General features: G+C 43.7%; 1 long non-coding RNA gene across 2 annotated transcripts; it reads right to left on the reverse strand.

Annotated features, from left to right (window-relative positions):
• Nucleotides 1-450: 450 nt before the first annotated feature.
• LOC138994473 (uncharacterized) lies at nucleotides 451-11,934 on the reverse strand. 2 transcript variants are annotated; one of them, XR_011468439.1, is made up of 2 exons: nucleotides 11,685-11,934; nucleotides 451-1,366 (listed from the first exon to the last, which is right to left on the reverse strand). It is a non-coding gene; the product is annotated as an uncharacterized lncRNA (long non-coding RNA). The 2 variants fall into 2 exon arrangements; XR_011468440.1 differs by lacking the exon at nucleotides 11,685-11,934 and adding an exon at nucleotides 3,621-3,660.
• Nucleotides 11,935-15,348: the final 3,414 nt, after the last annotated feature.

The raw sequence follows: 15,348 nt of genomic DNA on the forward strand, positions 1-15,348 counted from the left end.
TTCCTCAAAGGGTTAAACACAGTTACCATTCAACCCAGCAATGCCACTGGGCCATGTACTCCAAAGAAACGGAAGCAGATGCCCACACACACTCTTACACAAACGTTCACAGCAGCGTTATCCATAATAGCTGAGTGGATCAACCCAGTGTCCACCAACTGATAAATGGGAAAACAAAATGTGATCTCTCCTTACAATGGAATACTGTTCAGCCACAAAGAGGAATAAAGTACTGGTACGTGCTCAACATGGATGAACCTTAAAAAAATTAGGCTAAGTGACAGAAGCCAGTCACGCCCTGGCCGGGGTGCTCAGTGGGCTGATCCTTGCCCAGTGCATAGAAAGATTGCTGATTCAATTCCTGGTCAGGACACACGCCTGGTTTTGGTTTGATCCCTGGTTGGGGTTGTTACAGAAAAACCAGAGAAGAACCAAGCAACGCTCAGAGAGTTTGGAGTTACACTTTATTCACTGCGGTGGGCATAGAGAAAATGAATTCAAATTCTAAGCAGAGCTACAAGCAGAACTTCCCTTTTTATGAAAGAGCCAGCCCTATGTGTCCTTAGTGGTTATCTTGCTGGTGGCCTTGAAAACTACACAGTTCTATCCAATTGTTGTAAATGTTTCCCCCTAAGTCCCGCGTGGTTCAGGGTTCAGGATCTGGAAGAGGAGCCACAGACAAATGAAAGAGAAGAGACAAGAGATAATTTGGAAATATTGGGGGGCCAGGCGGGTAAGTCCAACTCAAGAGGAAGGACTTCCACCGGTGCTCAGGCCTTGCCAAACTTTTATTGGTTTGGGATACACCTATAACCCTTAGGCAGGCAAGTTCCAGGAACACTATCTTATCAATTGCTTCAGCTACCGTTGTCTGGACTAACAGTGGGTGCACAGCTCTGATCTTGGCTAGGGCTTCAAGGGTCACCAGCCTTCCGGGTTCTCTGTCCATATCTCTCTGCTAGTGAAAACAATAGGTGGTTTCCCACATCTCCCCTTTCTCTTTTCCTTAAAAAAACTTGTATCTGCAGACCAGAAATAAACATATAAAAACAAAAAATGTTTAAGTCCCAATTTCAATGTCCAACAGTTCTGAGTCCAAGTTTCAATGTCCGACAGTTCCTTATGTGTACATGTCAGCAATGATATTTCAGTTCCAGATGGTGGACAAATGGTGGCAGTGCAGGTCCGACCCTCTCTGGTTTGATCCTGGGCAACCTGCAGCGACGCACAGCTGCTGACTGCTAGCATGGGAAAGCATCGTCAGCGCCTTCCATCTCTGGATTGTTTTTCCTCTTGTCTTCATGGCTGGAGCATTCCTGATAATTCCTCTCTGTTGCAGGAATCCACACGGTCTTGGAGTTGTTTTCTGAAAATATACAAACATATTCTCTACCAAAACTTAACAAAGGAAATTTTACTTGGGATCCTTTTTATATTTGCCCAAATGATTTTCCTATGGCTTATTTTGACACCGTGTATGTTTTTCATGGGTGTCTTGCTGTTAGCATTACAAATGAAAAAAATTTTCTAGATGTAATTTAGTTACAGGATATTTTTCCTTACATGGTATTTTTCCACTATCCCCCCTTTTTTAATTTAATTATTAGGAGACTTTTGGAAAATTTTTATAATGCAGTCTAGATAACTTTAAATTTTAATTTTTTGCACAAAAATATGACTGTTTTAGGTTCATTGCATGTTAAGCAATTTTACCATGAAATGAAAATTTTGGTTAATACTTCTTGTATATTTACTTATTTCAATATTAGCCAATTTTAATAAATCTGAAAACTTGACTACTATTTTACTGTCAAATTTAATACTCTAACAACAATCTTAGTTTACACTGTAAATATTAATAGAAAAGATTATTTTGCATCCTTGAAAAGGCCCTGAGCATTCCTGTTGTTAGGCTGGATTTAGATATAGAGTAGCTGCTGTCAGCCAAGTCTCTGTTATCCAGATTATGATCTGAGCTGGGCCAAGTTTCTTTCTGTTATCTGGGTCCCGATTTGAGCTGGGCATGGGAAGTGGGAAGCAGCCATAGGGGCAGGAGACCTCCCTCATTAGGGGCGAGTGTTCAAGCCTCTGCATAGTTGGAGGAGGGATGAGGATCTGTGCCCCACCTCTGTTGACCTCCAAGTTCTCTCCTGATGGCCCCTCTGCGACTGTGCCTGTTAGGTTGTTCCTTCCCTGAGGAATCTTACCCGTCTCTGACTAAGCAGTCATCCTCTGGGGCCAAGCAGGGTGATGTAAGGTTCAGTTCTGTCTCCTTGATAGCCTATGCCCCTGTGGCCTCCACGCCCAGCAACTGCCTTGGGATCCCCTCGCCTGCTGGTGGGGCCCTGGCATTGATCACATATCTTGGGGAACCCAGGTTTCTTCTCCAGGGAGGGCCCAGCTCACACCATAGGGCGAGAGACAGATCCATGGTACCAGCCACCATGAGGCTTCAACCTCAGCATGAACAGAGAGCTCAGGTAACAGCTGTGGGCAATTGGATTGTAAAAATAGGGACTCTTTTGGCAAAAAAGGCAAGAGAGGCCAATACAGAATGCTCAAGTGCCTTTCCAGGGGGCCTTCCACACAGTGGAAGGGATTAAATCCTTTCACTTATTAAATTGCTGCCAAACATTCAAAGAATTAGTTTGTAAGTTTGTTTGGGATAAATGTACAATATGCTGTTGTAAAATATAAAAAATTATTAATGACATTGTAGAATAATATCATGTAAGGATATTCTTTGCTCTAGGCCATGGCAATTCAATTTTAAACTGGCTGTCTCAAGGTTTGGAATGAGGAAACTGGTTTGCAAAAAGGCAGTTTACAAAAGCAGAAACAGCATGCTATCTAAATTACAGTTTTGGGTAAACACATTATCTAGAGTCATTGGGTAACCTGGGTTAAACTTAGGCATGTTATCTAAATTACAATTTTGGTTCTTCGGAACACTGAGTCAGCAGGGACATTTTAACTGGATCCCTCTGACCTTGGGATAACTGTGCTGTCCTTCCCAGGTAAAGGAAAATGTACTTTCTAAGACCAGTATGACCACTACAAATGGGATTTCACATTACAATCAATAGGGTATCCAATCGAATGGGATGATTTATATATGAAAGGGCGAAGGCTACGCCCTCCACCTTCCCCCAGGGTAAGGGCTACGTCCTCCATCTTACCTTGGCCACGTGTTGGGCAAGGAGCTTCTTCACGGAAGTCTAAGACTCTGCTAGCCACACCCAGGAACGGGACATCGACTTGTGCCTGGCCAATCGGCAAAGCACAGTCCTTTCTCCTCCCTTACTCCAACCCCCCCCCATATAACCGGTCCCTGGGCGGGGTTGGCGCGCTCAGCCACTTGGTTTGCTTTGGTGTCGGTAAGCCTTGTGGATGGGGAGCCCAAGTTAACTTGAAATACAGATTCTTATGCTTTTGCATCGAATTGGCCCCCTGATGTGGTTTCTTGGGAATCTTGAAATCTGGGCACAACAATATAATTCAGAAAATCAAAATAACTTTTCTATTGTTAAACAGAGCAAATAAGTACAGAAGCCAAACAGCAGGGTTAGAGTTAAACTATAGTTTCTACCTGAGATAATTGTTACCATACTTCACTTTACCATGCCCCAGGTGGTCTCTGGGCTGTTTGTTGACTGGCTAGTCCTCCTCCTGCTCCTCATCTTCAGTGGACTGCTTGGAGTCGCTGCTCTCTGTGGCTGAGGTAGTTGATTGTCTGCAGCTGCATGGTGTGGCTCCAGGTGCAATGTCCTCATTAGTCTGGCTAGTTTCTCTCTTGGATCCCTCTTGCAGTTTAATATTTCTAGCAGGAATTCACACGGGTTTGGAAAAATTCTCTGGGACTATACAAGCATACCCTCTGCCAAAGGCTAATAATGGGTCAGGTCCCTTCCATAAACCAGATTCGGGATCCTTCCATTTAACTAGACGATTTTCTTTTGTTTTATTCTGACACCAATGTAACTCCGTAGGTGTCTTTCCATCAGCATCACAAGTGAAAAAATTTAAAGTAGTTAAGGCTTGGTGCAGCCTACCCGTAGGTGATTTCTCCATCATCCTTCCTTTTTGTTTTTCAAGTTGGGATTTTAACCGCTGATGCTGTCGTTCAATAATGACCTATCCTTGGGAATTATATGGTATTCCTGTAATGTGCTGAATTTTCCACCTTTTACAAAATTCCTGAAATTGACAGCTTGTATAAGCAGGCCCATTATCAGTTTTAATAATTTTTGGAATTCCCATGACGGCAAAAGCAGCTAGGCATTGATTAATAACATGTTTTGCCGTTTCTTCTGTAGATGCAGTAGCCCACAGGACTTTTGAAAAGGTATCTACAGAGACATGTAATGCCCCAAGGTGTCCAAAGGAATTATAATGCATTACAAGTGAAAAATAATTTTTAAAGTAAAATTTTCTTGATGTAATTTACTCACAGGGGATTATGCCACTATCTCCCTTCTTTTTTGATTTAAATAATATTAGCCAATAAATTAATTTGAAATAAGGTTAAATTTTTATTATTTTTAGAGTTATGGACAGTAAATGACATTAACTAAATTTCTTCAATTAGTCTTTCAGTAACTTTACACTAGCTATATTCAGGGAGGCAAACACCCAAATTATTTACCTTTCTATATCAAACCTAGTACATTTAATTACAGTCCTCCATATGTTTGAAGGCAAAACCTCTTTCTATTATTTTCTTGCAGAGTAATTTCCAATCAGTATCCTTTCCCTCTCACAGCTGGGTTACACTTGGAGAACTTCAATTTAAAAAAGAAAAATCTTTTTTTTTAATACCAAGTAACCTACAGGGTTACTTCTTGGATGTTGACTGATGGCCTTATTTCAAGTCAGTCATTACACATTTATGGCGACTATACTTATTTTCAGATTTGGTATTTTAATAGCAAATTATTAGGTTATCCTATAAATATTAGTGGAAGATATTTCAAAATTTTAAAATTTCTCCTTTTTAATAAATTTAAAATAATATTTTTAAACAGCATTCCCTTTCGGCTTATTTGCATATACAGAGGGATCATGGGAATCCTTCAGTAACTTTTTAAGAAGAATTTACTAGGATTCAATTGTTTATAAAGATATTGGCTTCTCATATAACTTAAACTATATGAAACTTTGATTATATTTTTAAAAGTTAATTTAATTAGTAATTTAAGTAGATATTTTTGTTGATAAAGCAAAGTTAGTAAATTTAGTAAACTTTTAAGTATGATTCACAAGGCACAAACGCTGCCCCACCTCCAGCCTAATTTAAAATGCAGCTGCGAGGAGCTTTTGCTATTTTAAATTACATCTTAAAATTCCACTGCTGTATTTTAAGAAATATTAAACAAAATAACTTGTTTTGCCATTTCTTAGAGGCAAAAAGTTAAAATATATTTATTAATTTTTATTTGATAAGGTTTTCCATGTGAATTCAAGTATATTAAATTTGGTTGAATTAAAAAATCCTTTAAAAAGAGAGAATAAACGTTTGAAAACATTTCAGGGCCCGTGAAATGTCTAAAACTTATTCCTTGGTTATAGTTTTGAAATCCAACTTGAAAGACCATCAAATATATATGTGTATATGATTTAAAGATTATATACTTTTTATAATTAGTAAGAGATATCAATTAAATTTAAACTGGTTTTCTTTATCTTTCTTTTTTTTTTAAATTGTTTTATTGCTTAAAGTATTACATATATCTCTTTTTTTTCTCTGCCCTTGACAATCTCCTAGCCTCCCCTACACCCCAGTGTCTTATGTCCATTGGTTATGCTTAATATGCATGCATACAAGTCTCTCGGTTGATCTCTTACCCCCTAAACTGCTTTTCTTATTAAAAAAAATTTTTTGGCTGGGATCACAGAATTTATCCTCTTTTTCAATTAGACCAGTTAGTAACATTTTGAATTTCTATTTTTTCAGAGAAAACACCAGATTTTCTTAAAAATAAATTTCTATACTTTAGGCATTTAGTTAGTACCACAAATATAATAATTTCTCCCAATTTAACTAAAACTTTAAACTCTCAGCTGGCAAGTTAAATATTTAGCATTTCTTTAGATTAATAACACTTCAAAAATTTTAAGAATAAACTTTAAAAATACAAGACACAATCAATAGATTTAATTCTGTCCTCTTGATTTTTTATGAGGTAAATTTAGATTAATATTTTAGCATTTTGTTATTTCAAAATATCTAATTCAATTTACCAAACTCCCAAAGTATTGGGCTGCCCTTGACTGGAAACAGGTAACTATTAAGATGCAAATTACAGTGGGGCCTTGTCTTACGAGTTTAATTCGTTCCGTGACGGAGCTCATAACTCAAATTACTCATATGTCAAATCACTGTGACGTTCGCTGTGCCAACTAGCGGTGGGGTATCTGAAGCTGGCTCATAACTCAAATTTTAGCTTGCAACTCAACTCAAAGCAAAAAATTGGCCGATAGACGGCTCATATCTCGAAAAACTCCTTAGTCGGGACTCTCGTAAGTCAAGACCCCACTGTAGTTACATTATGCTGGAACTGTGACTAGCCCCAAGGATGGGAGACCAGGAAGCAAGCCTGACTTTAGAAGTTATCACGGGGGACGGGGGGAGGGGGGGGGGGAGGGATTTTTGGCCTACCTGCTTATTCTGTTGGGGGAAGGGAGGCTAGCCCTTCCTCTATTAGAAATTGCCTTGGGAAGCCAGATTTAATTAAAGGGTGTAACTGTCTTTTACCTGGGCTACTTAGATTTTTATAATTAATACTAGAGGCCCGGTGCACAAAAATTTATGCACTCGGGGTGGGGAAGGGGGGTCCCTCAGCCTGTCCTGTGCCCTCTTGCAGTCTGGGACCCCTCGGGAGATAATGACCTGCTGGCTTAGGCCTGCTCCCGGGTCGCAGAGGGCAGGCCCAATCCCTAGGTGCAGCCCCTGGTCGGGCTCAGAGCAGGGCCGATTGGGGAGTTGGGGCGCTGCCCCCTGTCATGCACAGAGCAGGGTGGATCAGGAGGTTGCGATGGGTATGGCCGATTGGGGGGGTGGAGCACCGCCCCCTGTCACACTCAAGGCAGGGTCGATAGGGAAGTTGCGGCGCCACCCCCTGTCACTCACAGAGCAGGGCCCATCAGGGGGGTTGGGGCTCCGTACCCTGTCACACACAGAGCAGGGCCGATCAGGGGGTTGGGGCGTTGCCCCCTGTCATGCACAGAGCAGGGCCCATCAGGGGGGTTGGGGCTCCGTACCCTGTCACACACAGAGCAGGGCCGATCAGGGGCTTGGGGCATTGCCCCCTGTCATGCACAGAGCAGGGCCCATCAGGGGGGTTGGGGCTCCGTACCCTGTCACACACAGAGCAGGGCGGATCAGGGGGTTGAGGAGCTCCCCCCTGTCACTCACAGAGTAGGGCCGATAGGGGAGTTGGGGCACCGCCCCCTGTCACACACAGAGCAGGGTGGATCAGGGGGTTGGGGCGCTTCCCTCTATTACCCACAGAGCAGGGCCGATCAGGGGGTTGGGGCGCCGCCACTGTCACACTCAGGACAGGGCTGATGGGGAGGATATGGCTGTACCCCGTCACACACAGAGCAGGGCCCGTGGGGGAGGTTGGGGCACCGCCATCTATCACCCACAGAGCAGGGCCAATCAGGGGGTTGGGTCGCCGCACCCTGTCACACACAGAGCCGCAGAGCGATCAGGGCATTGGGGAGCTCCCCCCTATCAGGCACAGAGCAGGGCTGATCAGGGGGTTGGGGCTCCTTCCCCTGTCACAAACAGAGCAGGGCGGGTAGGGAGGTTGTGGCCCCACCCCCGTCACACACAGAGCTGCAGGGCGATCAGGGGGTTTGGGCGCTGCCCCCTGTCATGCTGATCCCGGTGACGGGAGGCATATTACCCTTTTACTATATAGAATAGAGGCCTGGTTCACGGGTGGGGGCTGGCTGGTTTGCCCTGAAGGGTGTCCTGGATCAGGGTGGGGTTCCCCACTGGGGTGCCTGGCCAGTCTGGCTGAGGGGCTGAGGGCCGTTTTCAGGCTGGCAGGTGACTGAAGCTTCCATCCGCTCCTTTTTTTCTTTTCTTTTCTTTTTTTTATTCTGGGCTAGCTTTAGCTCTGAGGCCTCGCTGCTGAAAGCAGGTTTCTGGCCTTTGTTTACCTTCTGTATTTGATACAATGTTGCGGTCCAGCTGACTGAAGCCTGGCTGACTAAAGCAGGTTTCTGGGGTTTTGTTTAGCTTTTATATTTGCAACATAGTTGCTTAGAGTTGCAGCTGAGAGGCTGGCAAGTCAGGTGGGGAACGTTGGAGTCTGCCATCACTGGAGCAAGCAAGCCTCCCTGTTCACTTCAGTGCATGGCTGCCGGCCGCCATCTTGGCTGGCAGTTAATTTGCATATCGCCCTGATTAGCCAATGGGAAGGGTAGCAGAGGTACGGCTAATTACCATGTTTCTCTTTTATTAGATAGGATATTTCGGGAGAACCAAGATGGCGGCATAAGGTACAAACCTGTACGTGCTGCCCCTCACAACAAAATTAAAACCACAACTATAAGACAAAACAGCTATCATCCAGAACCATGGGAAAGCTGACCGAGTGGAAGTTCTACAACTAGAAGGAAAGAAAAAAGCGCATTGAGACCGAGTAGGAGGGGAGCGGCACCAAGAACAGAGGTACAGAGGAGTGGTTTCTTTCAATCGGAAGGGGATACAAGCTCTTGAACGCACTGAACTCATTTACGGTGAGACGCTGGGGTCCCAGGCTCCTACGGGGAGAAACGGGACTGTCCTGCAGTGGGTCAGAAAGCGAGGGTGACTTTCTCACAGAGCTGCTCGCAGGGATCATTGTGGCAGTGGGGAAGCGCGGCACTCGGGGAATCGGAATCACGGAGATGTGATGACACCATTGTTTGCTCCACCCTGGTGTCTCCCTGAGACCCCGCCCCACTCTATTCACATCCCCTCCCAAGCAGTGATCGGCTGCACAAAGGAGGCACCTGCACTTCTGCAGCGGAACAAACTGCAGCTGGATCAGAAAGCTCCAAAACTTCCAAACTACAAACAAAGCAGAGAAATCTGTTGATATCGCTGTAGCAGTTCTTCTTATCGACACAGCGGGTTCTCTCAGTCAGCCAAAAATGAGAAGACAGAGAAACATGTCACAAATGAAAGAAATGGAGGAAAGCAAATGAATGGAGGACATAGAGTTCAGAACCACAGTTATAAGATTACTCAAGAATCTTCTATGAACCTCCGAGAAACTTAGTGAGACCTCCGAGGAACTTAGTGAGACCTTCAAGGACCTTAATGAGAATGCCAAACAAATGGAAAAGGACCAGTCAGAAATTAGACATACACTGACTGAAATAAATAATAATATACAGAGATCCAACAGCAGACGAGTGGATCCCAAGAATCAAGTCAAAGATCTGAAATATGAAGAAGCAAAAAACACTCATCCGGAAAAGCAAAATGAAAAAAGAATCCAAAAATACGAAGATAGTGTAAGGAGCCTCTGGGACAACTTTAAGTGCACCAACATCCGAATTATTGGGGTGCCAGAAGAAGAGAGAGAGAGCAAGATACTGAAAGCCTATTTGGAGAAATAATGACAGAAAACTTGCCCTACCTGATGAAAGAAATAGACTTACAAGTCCAGGAAGCACAGTGAACCCCAAACAAAAGGAATCCAAAGAGGACCACGCCAAGACACATCATAATTAAAATGCCAAGGGCTAAAGATAAAGAGAAAATCTTAAAAGCAGCAAGAGAAAAACAGTTAGTTACCTACAAAGGAGTACCCATACGACTGTCAGCTGATTTCTCAACAGAAACCATGCAGGCCAGAAGGGAGTGGCAAGAAATATTCAAAGTGATGAATAGCAAGAACCTACAACCAAGATGACTCTACCCAGCAAAGCTATCATGTAGAATTGAAGGTCAGATAAAGAGCTTCACAGACAAGAAAAAGCTAAAGGAGTTCACCACCAAACCAGGATTATATGAAATGCTGAAGGATATTCTTTAAGGGATAAATACCACATGATCTCACTCATTTGTGGAATATAATGAACAACATAAACTGATGAACAAGGACTGATCCAGGGATGGAGAGGCATTGATTGGACTATCGAGCCTTGGATGGAAGGTAGGGGAGGGTGGCGGTAAGGGGGAGAGATCAACCAAAGGACTTATATGCAAGTATATAGGCCTAACCAATGGACATGGACAACGGGGCGGGAGGGGGGGGGGGGTAAGAGCATGAGTGTGGGGGGGTAGGGGATAACGTGGGGATAAGGACACATATGTAATATCTTAATCAAATATATATATATATATATATATATATTTCAATAATTCTTGAGATTCAAATCCAAATTATTATTTTAAGGCATATTCTTTAGCAAATTTTTGTAACAGAGACAATTTTACTGAATTTCTTTGAGGGTTTAAGATGAACTTTGGAACAGGCTTCATTAACATTTCAAAAATCACTTTATTATGGAAAAATACCAATCTTGTTGCTAGAACCAAGCCTGTAGTTCTTTCTTCCCTGGGTCAAATTCGCCATTTTTCTTAGGAAATAATCAGTCTTGGGTTTTATTTTGTACCATCACAAAGAGAGATTTAAGCCTAGCTCAAGACTTTATTAAAATCCAAAATCGGACTGTGCGCACATTTTGTCTTGAACCAGTTTCTCTCTTTATGAGTAGAAAAATCCCAGATGCATCTCTAAATTTTGTAAAACTTTTCAATTACAAGAAGGAGACTTTAAATTAGAATACTTGGGGAGGGGGCGTCCATATTGGATTGCCATGTGCTCCCTTCTTCCCTTCCCCCACATCCTGCTTTGGGGGAAGTTTCAGCAAATGACTCAGATGGCATATTTTTTCCCAAAGTCATGCTTAATAGAAAAAGACATTTTAAATTTTTTCCTATTTTGCTTCCCAAAGTAATAGCTAGCACCCAAGGTTATCTTAGCCAAAATTTGGTTATCATAAGATGTTCTCCGGTAATTTTTAAATAAAGCTGGTCTTTTTGCGGGCAAGCCGATAGCTCTGCCTTCTCCTGCCACCTTTGAATCTCTCCAAACCAGAGGTGGATTCGGCAGCAGGGTTTCATTTCTTTTTACAAATTTTAGGTTCCAAATACAAATTAAGATTTTAATTTGGACAAGAAACCACATTAAGATGACCATGGCACTCTTTTTTCAGCCTGATTTAAAAGAGTACCTTTTAATATTCCAATTTCTTCATAATTTGACCTTTTTGCACAGATGATTCTATTAATGGAGAATTAAACATTTCAGGATTAGGACATGGAGGTGGAGGGAGCAATGAAGGCCATTCCTCCAATTTTTCTTCCTGCTCCTCTCTAGGAGGAGCGGAGGGAACCAGGTGAGGAGGCTCCTCCTCAGCCTCTCTAAAAGGCTCTAGCAAATGCAATATTGTGTTTCCCATGGAAAAACAGTGTTTTGAGGTAAGTTTTTTCCTGCTGCTGAGCTTTTTTCAAGTTCTGACTAACTTTTTGGCAAACATTCAAGATCTAATGTACCTTCTTCAAGAAACCAAGGGTTATGTTCTATAATAACATGCAAAAACTATAAGAGATTCCCTTCTAAAATTTTAACTCCTTAAGCATGCAAATCAAAAGTCTATAATAAAGTTTCTCTTACCCTTTTAAAGCCGAATCCTGCCCCATTAGCCTGGCTAAAGAAAATGTTCCCACCCTACTCTGCAGTTGATCCTGGGCATTGCGTGCGGCGAAATATCTCCCCACCTTTATGGTGAATTCTTCCCCACCTTGCTGGTGAAACTTCGTTTTTTTGCTCTAGGCGAAGCCTTCACTTTCAGATTTCCCATTGGGAGCCAGATGTTGTAAATGTTTCCCCCCACGTCCCGTGTGGTTCAGAGTTCAGGATCTGGAAAAGGAGCTGCAGACAAATGAAAGAGAAGAGACAAGAGATAATTTGGAAATATTGGGGGGCCAGGCGGGTAAGTCCAACTCAAGAGGAAGGACTTCCACCGGTGCTCAGGCCTTGCCAACCTTTTATTGGTTTGGGATACACCTATAGCCCTTAGGCAGGCAAGTTCCAGGAACACACAGACTATCTTATCAATAAGGATTTACATGACTATCTGGTGGGGAAGTTGCTTCAGCTACCATTGTCTAGACTAACAGTGGGTGCACAGCTCTGACCTTGGCTAGGGCTTCAAGGGTCACCAGCCTTCCGGGTTCTCTGTCCATATCTCTCTGCTAGTGAAGACAATAGGCGGTTTCCCACATGGCATGGCATTGGGCATATCTAGTCTCTGGTCTACAAGGTCAGACAGCTAAGTTTATCTTCCTCATTATTCAAGCACGATAAAGCAGGCTAGAAAGCAAAGTTATTTATTTATTTTTTTTAGAATAAGAGGCCGTCTAAAGAATAGCAGAGAATTCCAAACAGTAGTTTTACAGAATAGGGGTTAGCCTTTTCATCGCCCCCCTTGTTCCACAAGCTTTTTAGCCTCATGGTACAATAACTACGGGATGTTAAGGTGAACAGGGGTGTTGATCGATCTTTTACTGCTTCCTGCTGAAAAGAGACGACGTCCAAGGGGTTATCAACCAGTTTCTTCCCCTTGTAGGGGATTCTTTTGGCTTGTAGGACCATTTGAAGTTTAAAGGTGGGTGGGTGCCTGTTTTGAGACCAGAAGTTCCATACAGTTGTTGGTTCTGAGAGCCTTTGAGCCGGAATGATTGCTCTCATAGAAGACCACGAGGAGCAAGGATGCCTCCCACGCCAAAGAGACCGGTGGTGGGCACGAGCGCCCAGTCACTGCGTTCCTTCTGCGCCTCCTCCCTGCCCGGGGAGGATGGTGTGGATGCAGCTGCACAGCACCCCTGCCTCCAGCCAGCGACTCGCTGCCAAAGCTTGTGGAGGAGGGAGCCGTCTCCCTGCTTCTGTCTCCCCGATGCCCCTGGCCTTTCTATTTATTTTCCTGATGAGTTGCCCCTTTCCTTGCATTAAAGGAGATTTCCCCCTAACTGTTTGGGCCAATTTACTGGCTATTGACTAATTTCCCTTGAATACCAATTGTGTCATTAGGGGACTTCCTTTCCTCACCTCTGCCCTGCAGAACCTGGCGGGTTCTAAGTGGTTATGGGATTAGACTCCCCGTGCCCATCACAACCAGCCTCTGGGATCTGCCAACACTCCTCGACCCAGGGACTCCCAAGCCACTAGCCTGCTCCTTAGGTGGCCCTTCTGTCCTCACCACACGTAGGTCCGGCTCCTCCCCCCTGGGGAAAACTGAGCAGTTTTTTGGGAAGCTCCCATCCTCACCCTCACCACTCTTAACCATAAGTGTTAGGAGTTTAGAGAGCTGGGGAGAAACTACAGCCTGAAGCCGTGGTGTTTGGCCCCCTGAGGCTAACCCTGACCCTTAGGGTGACCTGCACCTCTGGATTCTGGGTTCACAGACCAAGGCCAAGCCTGTTCTTTTGTTGCCATCGAGGCCCCCGAATGGCATTCTCAGTACTTCCGTTTGTTTTTGTACATTTTACTAGAAAGGATTGTAAAATAGCCACTGACACTTTACCTCTTCAGTATGCAAATGTAAATAAGTTGTAATATAGGAAATCTTTTGTTTTAATATATGAATGAGCCTGTCCAATTTCTGCTGTACATTATTAAAGTTTTATTCACAGAGCTGAAAAAAAAATCTAGACGGGATGAGATAAAGTGAGTTAACAGATTTTTAAAAAAAATTTTTTTTTTAAATATATTTTATTGATTTTTTACAGAAAGGAATAGAGAGGGATAGAGAGTTAGAAACATCAATGAGAGAGAAATATTGATCAGCTGCCTCCTGCACACCCACCACTGGGGATGTGCCTGCAACCAAGGTACATGCCCTTGACTGGAATCGAACCTGGGACCCTTCAGTCCGCAGGCCAACGCTCTATCCACTGAGCCAAACTGGTTAGGGCAACAAGTTAACAGATTCAGAAGACATGGTCATAGGGTTATGGCTATGAGTAGCATTCACAGTGGTCCTGTCAATGGAAGGAGCCATTTCCAGACACCCCCCTCCCCACATGCAGCCCAGGTCTCAGATAACTCCTGTCTTATTTTTGAAGCTCGATCAGCTAGTTTCTTGGCCCCATCCCTTACAATACCAGACTGGTTAGCATAAAAACAGCACTCTTCCTCAAGGAAGAGGCACAGCCCTCCTTTCTCCGCTGTGAGAAGGTCTAGTCCTCTTCGATTCTTGAGAGTAACAGCTGCCAGTGAGTCAATCTAGTCCTGTACTGCAATAATACTTTGAGCTATTTCTTCTAAACTGTCAGCAAGGTCCTTGGATAGGCTCTGATAGTAGGAGAGGGAAGTTGCTAGTCCCCCTATTCCAGTGCTAACCCCTGTTGAAATGCCAAGTGCTATAAGGAGAGGGTGAGGTTAAGCGTTTGGTAGAGATAGTGAGGACTTAGGAAGCTCTCAAGAGGCAGAGTGCAAACCTGAGAGTGGTCAAGATTAAGAAAGTTCAGTAACAGCAAAAGAGTTAGCCTTAGCTTCATCTTGTTCCTTTTCTGTGTAGGAAGCAGTAATTTATGGAATTCTGTATTCCAGCAGGGGCAGAAGAGTTCTCCTCCTGGGACTAGCCTCGAGTTCCGGCGGCACTCATAAAAAGACAAAATGAGAATTACTAGAAAGATAAAAAACAATGATTATCCAGAAATATCAGAGCATTTTGCCTTTAAGAGAAGATAAGAAAGAAAGATTAGTGTAAGGAAGAATTCAGCAGGGTGTTATCTGAATTCTTTGGAGGAGGTTGATCCGCCAGGTTGGTTGTCTTCTTGAGGGTGATCCGAAGCGGGTGTTTCTGGTCAGAGGTCACCTTCCACTCAGGCTGGGCGTCACTGGGCTGGTGGGCTGCTTTCACCTGGGAGTGGTGAATCCAGGTGTTCAGTCCTGCAACCTTGAGAGCTGTGGGGGTGGTTAGTATGACTGGATAGGGTCCCTTCCAAATTGGCTGAAGGGGCTCTTTTTTTCAGTCTTTTACCCAAACCTGGTCTCCAGGTTTATAAGGATGTACAGTTGTTCCTAGAGAGATGGGTAGTCAGTCAGTAACCCATCTGTGGACCTCAAAGACAGTTTTTCCAAGTCCTTGTAGTTGCTTCTGGATTTCTAAGTTTCCTATTTCCCCCAAATCTCCCTTTGGCCGAATTAAGGGAGGGGGTCTACCATGTAGAATTTCAAAGGGAGAGAAACCTACCCTGGCCCTCGGGGCACAGTGTACCGGTAGGAATACAAGAAGCAAGATATCTGTCCAGGGTAAGGTTGTCTCTTGGCATAG

The sequence above is a fragment of the Myotis yumanensis genome, unplaced genomic scaffold (genome assembly GCF_028538775.1).
Source record: "Myotis yumanensis isolate MYYU_CA2020_CCGP unplaced genomic scaffold, mMyoYum1.0.hap1 SCAF_16, whole genome shotgun sequence".
In the NCBI taxonomy this organism is placed as follows: domain Eukaryota; kingdom Metazoa; phylum Chordata; class Mammalia; order Chiroptera; family Vespertilionidae; genus Myotis; species Myotis yumanensis.